Raw genomic sequence first — 7152 nt, 5'->3', positions numbered from 1 at the left:
TGTGATTCATCTCTAGGGTTATGTTTTTGGATGATTAGGGTTTTCCATTAGTTCTCAATAATAAATAGGCCTTCTAACCTCATTGTAACATAGTCAGACACATGTAGCCGCCACATCTCTTCTCAGAGATAAGCTACCATCGCCCGAGCTAGTTTATTTCCATTCTGTATGTAAGCATATTTCAGTTCTTTGATATTAATGAAATGAAGATTTATTTTTGTTTCATCTTTGTGTTTATGTTTATATTTGTTTTCTATTTTTTTCATGCATAAGTTGAAATTAGTAACAATCTAGGAATAAGATAAGCCAAAGAAGTACCAAGAGCAAGGGAAAGAAACCCCATGATATGAAGACCAACCAATTTTTGACCATACCAAGGTGATTGATAAAAACCAATCCAACCTTAAGATGGGACACCTGCATAACTCGAGAATGAAGGATGGGAAAGCGAGGGCACCATGAAATGAACCTAAGAAGAAATCGCATTGGCTTATAAAATTATTGGCATGATCCAAAAGATGGTTGGAACAACATTTAACAATAATATGGTGGCTTTGGTAAAGAAAAAAATGAAAGTAATGCAAGATGAATTTCATAAGACAACCATGATTCTTTCAACAATCATGTAGAACAATGGGAGTATGAGAGGTGGATTAGGCCATCAATGACTTGTAATGCAAACTTGGAGGTGATGGAAAAATTGCAAGTAAAATTTTATATATTTTGGGTATGGATCACTTTACAAAACACATAAAATAATGATTTTTAAACTTAGTTAACAACAATTAACAGAGACAATATACCATATCAAAAACACATAACAACAAAAAGGATAAAGGAGTTCATCCCTCTCTTGGGCAACATCTCCTAGTCCAGCTTCCAATGTTCAACCTCTTTCATTAAGTGCTAAATTTTTTGCTTACATAGGTTTACAATCCTCATAATGTAAATAATGTCTCTAATGGCTTCATAAAAGTCAACAACCCTAGTTGGGCTCTTGTTAGGCTCAATTTGGTGAAAAATTGAAGAAGTTATGCTCTCCCAAAGTTTTCCATGCAAATTGATCTACAAAGTACACTGGACTGCTAACCATCCTACAAATTTTTCCTTTCCAGGGATTGCCAAGTGACAATTTTGCCTGGCACCAATGAAATTCGTGTCGAATTAGGTGCATAGACCCTGGCTCTTTGGCATTTGGTTCTATCGTTCCCATGAAATCGAGGTCATTCCCAACTTTGCACTAACCCTTTGTTGTGTGGAGTGTGGTTATATTGTCGTTACGTGATTGGGGCTAGTCCCCAAAATTGCGCCTGAACTCTTCCGCTCCAGGGTGTTTAGTATATGGTCCTGTGGTTCATATGTGTGGGTGAGAAAGTGTGGGTTGAGGCTAAGACTAAGTCCTTGGCTCCCCTGCCTGTGGTCTCATGGGTGTGGGGTGACCAAGGTCTAGGGCTTAGCCCTGACCCCATTCCCCAAACGTTAACTATATACTATTGAAATATAAATGCACAACCAATACTGTTAAGAAACACCCAGTGGCATGGCGATAACATGCCTTTCTGCTAGTCCATAGGTCATGCGTTCAACTCCCTTAGAGGCAGTTTAGCTCATAATTTTTTTAGTGAACCCCGGGGTGCCACGCGGCATTCAACCCCCATTGGACCAACTCAAAAACTCAAAGACCAATAAAAATCACCCAAATTCGAACCAATTAGAATAGGACACTTGGAATCCAGTCATTGGCCCAAGTTGTACATTGAGCCTACCCAATCAACTTGCCCAGTCATCGCACGGACTACTGAGTCAACAATCCTACAACCAACCTGCAATTTTTTTACCTGTTTGGGAAAATGATCTGAACGTGATATCAGGAGCATACAATACTAGTTTTGAGTGATTCGAGTTTTTTTGTATTTACATCATTGAGATCTACGCTTTGGTATAGGTTTCAAGCACTTTTGAACATTTTGAATTTTGAGTACTTTATTGATCCCTTGGATCACTCCTCCCCACTGGAGAAATCTTCTATTGAGGGAATATGAACATGTTCTCCTTGATCTTCAATCAAAGGAGGCTCATATAATCTCAAATTATCAACAATAACAATTGCATAAATTTGCATATATGGAGGCAAATCCAACTTGAAGGCATTATTACCAATCTTTTCTAGAATCTTAAAAGGTCCATACCTTATTGGTTTTAGTTTTTCACCTTCTCCTTCAAGCGTAACCTTGCTAATGTAAAGCCAAACTTCATCTCTAACCTGAAAATTGTAGTCAACACAATGCTTATCATGCCTTGTCTTATACTTGGGTTGGCTCTTTTCCAACTATTCTTCAAACATTTGATGCACTAATTAAACTTGTTCAATGAATCAATTGGCCTTATCAATGTCACTATGACCATCAATAGAAACATCTTTCCCAAAGACAAAATCTAAAGGAGATTTTGATAAGTATCCAAAGCATGTCTCAAATGGAGATGTTTGAGTCGATGAATGTTTTGCTCGGTTGCAAGCATGTTGAATGTAGTGTAAGTGTTCATCCCAGAGCCTAAGATGTTTGTTGCAAAAACCATGAAGAATATGTACTACAGTTATTTTTTCCACTTCTGTCATTTCGTAAAAACCATGACAAATTTTACTATAGAATTCTTTTTATTCAAAGTGATGTATAGCTTAGTAAAAAGACTAGACAAATTTTATTTCACATATATATAGTTAATAGCAAGGACTATCCTAGGGCAACACTTTCTTATTGTAGTTTTATTATACTTTCCTCTATTATATTTTTTTAAAGTATATATCTTTAATTGATATATTAATATTTTTTTATAATTAATTAAAATAATAATTTCAAATAAAATCATATATAGTTTATTTTTTATAATTTATTTTAATTTTAACAATGTGATAGAATAATATATAATTTTATATTATTAACATTTGGTAAATATATATTATACTCCCTATTTAAAACAAGTAGATTAAATTTACCAAAGAAAAAGATAGTTATTCCATATTAAACACTCAAAAACTAATATCTATATAATATATTAAACTTAGTTTACACCAAACCTAAACTAATATCTATATAATATAAGATCATACTTGCCCTACGAAATTTGCAGTATGGATCAGCCTTTCAAGTACCTGGGGTTTTGGCTAAAACCGTCTTCATACCGGAAGCAGGATTGGAATTGGCTGGTGGCAAAAATTGAACAAAGGATTTCCCACTGGAGCTTCAAATGGCTATCTAGGTCTGGCAGGCTGACTTTGATAAACTCTGTTCTTCAGGCCATCCCGGTCTTTTGGGCCGCTCTGACCTGGATTCCCAAAGGAGTTCTTCATAAAATAAAACAGATATGTAGCAGATTCCTGTGGTCGGGAGCTAAAGAAGACTCAGTGCTTCCCTGGGTAGCTTGGGATAAGATTGCTAGACCAAAGGAATGGGGAGGATGGGGCATCAAGCATCTCATTGACTTTAGTCAATCTCTGGCAGCAAAATCAGGATGGCGAATTATAAAAGCGGAGAACCTTTGGACTAGAGTGGTCAAAAGAAAGTATATTGACCCAGTTCCGCTTGAGGACTGGATTCGGAGCCCAAACAAAAAAGGTAGGAATTGCTCGGTTATCTGGAAGGCCACTTCTGAGGCCTTCAAAATAATAGAACAAGGACTTGCTTGGCAGGTGGGGAATGGAGAAAACCTGCGGATTGGCAGGGATCCGTGGGTAGGGTGCAACGATCTTTTTGCTTTATCCCCTGGTCTTCTCGCTCATCTAGATACAAAAGGAATCCATAGATTAAGTCAGATAGCAAACATGGAATTATCTTCCATTTGGGGACAAGGATGGAAATCTGAAGAGGAATTGGGCATTGATCCCACCTGGAGAAACGAGTGGCAGGCTTTCATTCAGGAACTCAAGCGGTCAAATATCAGAATAAAGGACAATCCTGACTCCCTAGTGTGGGCTCATGCGGAGACAGGTCTCTACTCCCCAAAGGCTGGCTATAATTTACTGATGAAGAGAAAGGGATGGGATCCTCCTGCTTGGTGGGCAAAGTCTCTGTTCAAACTGAAATGCCCCAAAAAAGCCAGAATCTTTCTCTGGTGTGCGCTTAAAAACAAGATCCCTTCTTGGGAAATCCTCCAAGCACGTTTCAAGCAGGGGCCGAGTCGATGCCCTCTATGCCTTGCAGCTTCTGAATCCATCCCTCACTTATTTGTGGCATGCTCTTTTACTAGACAAGTCTGGGATGAAACAAAAAAACTCTTGAACATTAACTCCAGATGGGAAGGGGAAGATCTCCCTTCAGCTTGGGAACTCTGGTGGTCCCACTATCCCGAGAAGAACCTGAGAAACCTTCCTCCTATCCTTTGCTAGGGCATTTGGATTGCCCAGAATCATAGCATCTTTAAAGAAAAAGCAACCCCGGTGGAAGTAATCGCAATCCAAAGCTCAGCCATCCTTGCTAGCATTCCTGAGCCGGAAGGCCCTCCATCCTCGATCCAGCGGAAGGAAATCCTTATTAAAGAAGGCATTCCTTGGGCTTTCTTTGACGGGGCAGCACAAAACAACTCCACTGGAGCTGGAATCATTATTCATCTTAGTCCCTCGCACTCGTTAAAAGCCTCAGTGGGTCTCGGGATGGGCACAAATAATTTTGCCGAACTATCAGCCTTAAAACTTCTCCTTTGCTGGCTCATTCATAGACAGGTCCTCACAGTTCAGATTTTTGGAGACTCTTCAAATGTTGTAAACTGGGTCAATGGAAAATTTAGATGCCGGAATTATATGTTGATGCCTCTGCTAGAAGAAGTTCAAAATCTAAAATCTTTATTTACTGTTTTCTCTCTTGGTCATATTTACAGGGACAAAAATGATGAAGCAGACAGGTATTCTAAAGCAGGTTTACAACAGGCTGTGGGTTCGTGGAGGATAACTGAGCAGGTTCAGGACCAGATCCGTGAGACGGATCTGGCCCCTTACACATAATGTTTTTTTGTCTTTTCATGGCTGTAAGTGCACCAGGATCAAATGGACATATTTTTTGGTACTGGCTGCACATGATATCTTTTGCTTACTATCTCATCTCTCTCTTATCAAATATGAAGAAGCTCGACAGAAACCTTTGGTTACTATTATGCGGGTTGTTTTCCTTATAACAAGGAGACCCAGACATTCTAGACAGTCTTAATTTTGTTTGGTTTGGCTGTTCAGGCCGAGTTCAGAAAAACTTTCGGGTTTTTGTAAAAGACATGCTTGATGACATCATGGAGAAGGATTGCTTATCTTTCTGCCACAAGCAGTTTTCTGCTGAATGTTCATTCATCTGATTGTAACTTTTTTATTTTTATTAATAGAAAAGTTCGGCTTTTTTCTTCGGAAAAAAAAATATCTATATAATATATTAAACTTAGTTTACACCAAACTTAAATTTAAATTTAGGGGGTAAATTTACGATTTTGCTTCATTTTTGTTTTAATTATTAATTATTAATTTTTGTTTTTATTTTTTATTTATGTAACTTAACCCAACCAAAATATTTAAGTACATGATTAAGTGGCTATATTCATGGAATCTCTTACATTTAAATTGCACATTCAAATAGTATAATGGTTATGACTTGATCTCATCATGATATTCAGTGTCTATTGATTTAAGTAGCTACTTGGAAAAGTTCACATAAATATAAATCCTTCAGTGTGAAGAGTGCCTCCTTTTATTTAGTTCTTCCTAGGGTAAACAATAAATTAGGAAGCATAGTCCATAGTAGGATAGTCAAATTTTCTTGAGTATATTTATTAACCAATCAAGTTGCCATTAATATCTCCTTTTGAGGATCATGACCACATATTGGGGGCTCATTTTGAAAAACCGTGTATCCTCGACTATAAATACTTATGAGGAGGCCTACCACATATCAAATAATGCTATCAAAAAACATTATTCTTTACATCCATTTTCCTCAACAAGTGCAAGGAATATAGGGCTTGCATTCTTGGCCTCTTGTTATTTGGAGCTTTCAATCAATGAAAACTAGATAATATTAAGAGTATTAAAGAACTAACATTGGCATCAATGAAAACACAATTCAATATTTTCTCCAATTGGGGTTTTGAGCCATTTCTTTTCTTTGAAATGTTCATATAAATGCAAATCCTTTAGTATGAAGAGTGCCTCCTTTTAATGATTTTAGAAATTTTCACAAAATCCCAATGGCATTACCTATACATTCAAGAAGGTTTGGTTCCCAAAAATCTTAAAGAAGAGAGTGAAGTCTTACCCAAACTCTAGCTGCTAGAAAATACATTATTTCATGAAATATGGTCTATTTTCAAAGGCCCTCTTATTGTCTTCCAAATCAAAGAATATTACTGTAACTAATCCTAAGTTCAATGTGGCCCTTTTAGGTCCACTTTGTTTGGATCAATTTTAAAATCTTGTTCTTTGGTCCAAATCTCCATGAATTTAAAAATCACTTAGTGGTATTTCATATGTTCTCTTGATTCCTCTATTTATATTTAATCTTGAGCTATAAAAAGTGAGTCTATGGAATATTTCAATGTATATGCAACATCATTTTCATAATCAATCTCAATGCATAAAAGATCTCATTGTCCAAGAATAATTAATATATCATATTATTTCATGAAATATTTCATTTTCTAAGAATAAATAATATCATATTATGGATCACATTAAGTGAAAAAGGCATCTAATACATGTAACATTATAACAAGACATCCTCATGAGACGTATAAAATAAAAAACACCATAAAAAGACATCCAACATGTGTACAATATCATAAACCATATAAAGGAAAGCTATCATGAAATATTTCAATGTCCAAGAATAATTATATCATATTATTGATCACATTAAATGAAAAAGGTATCTAGTACATGTATACATTATAACAAGACATCCTCATGAGCCATATAAAAGAAAAGGCACCATAAAAAGACATCCAACATGCGTACAATATCATAAACCATATAAAGGAAAGTTATCCAAGAAAGAGATCCTAATTGTGCATATAGCATGAACCACATCAAAATAAAGGAATCTAATACTTGTATACATCAATAGTTATCATTACTACATGGTCATCATTTAGTACTATTACTTTATACAACAATATCACACT

The sequence above is a fragment of the Pinus tabuliformis genome, chromosome 6 (assembly GCF_031772625.1).
Source record: "Pinus tabuliformis cultivar Carrire ecotype Pingquan chromosome 6, CPIR1, whole genome shotgun sequence".
NCBI classification, from domain to species: Eukaryota; Viridiplantae; Streptophyta; class Pinopsida; order Pinales; family Pinaceae; genus Pinus; species Pinus tabuliformis.
The sequence above is the reverse complement of the archived record's forward strand: the minus strand, read 5'-3'. Positions refer to the sequence as shown.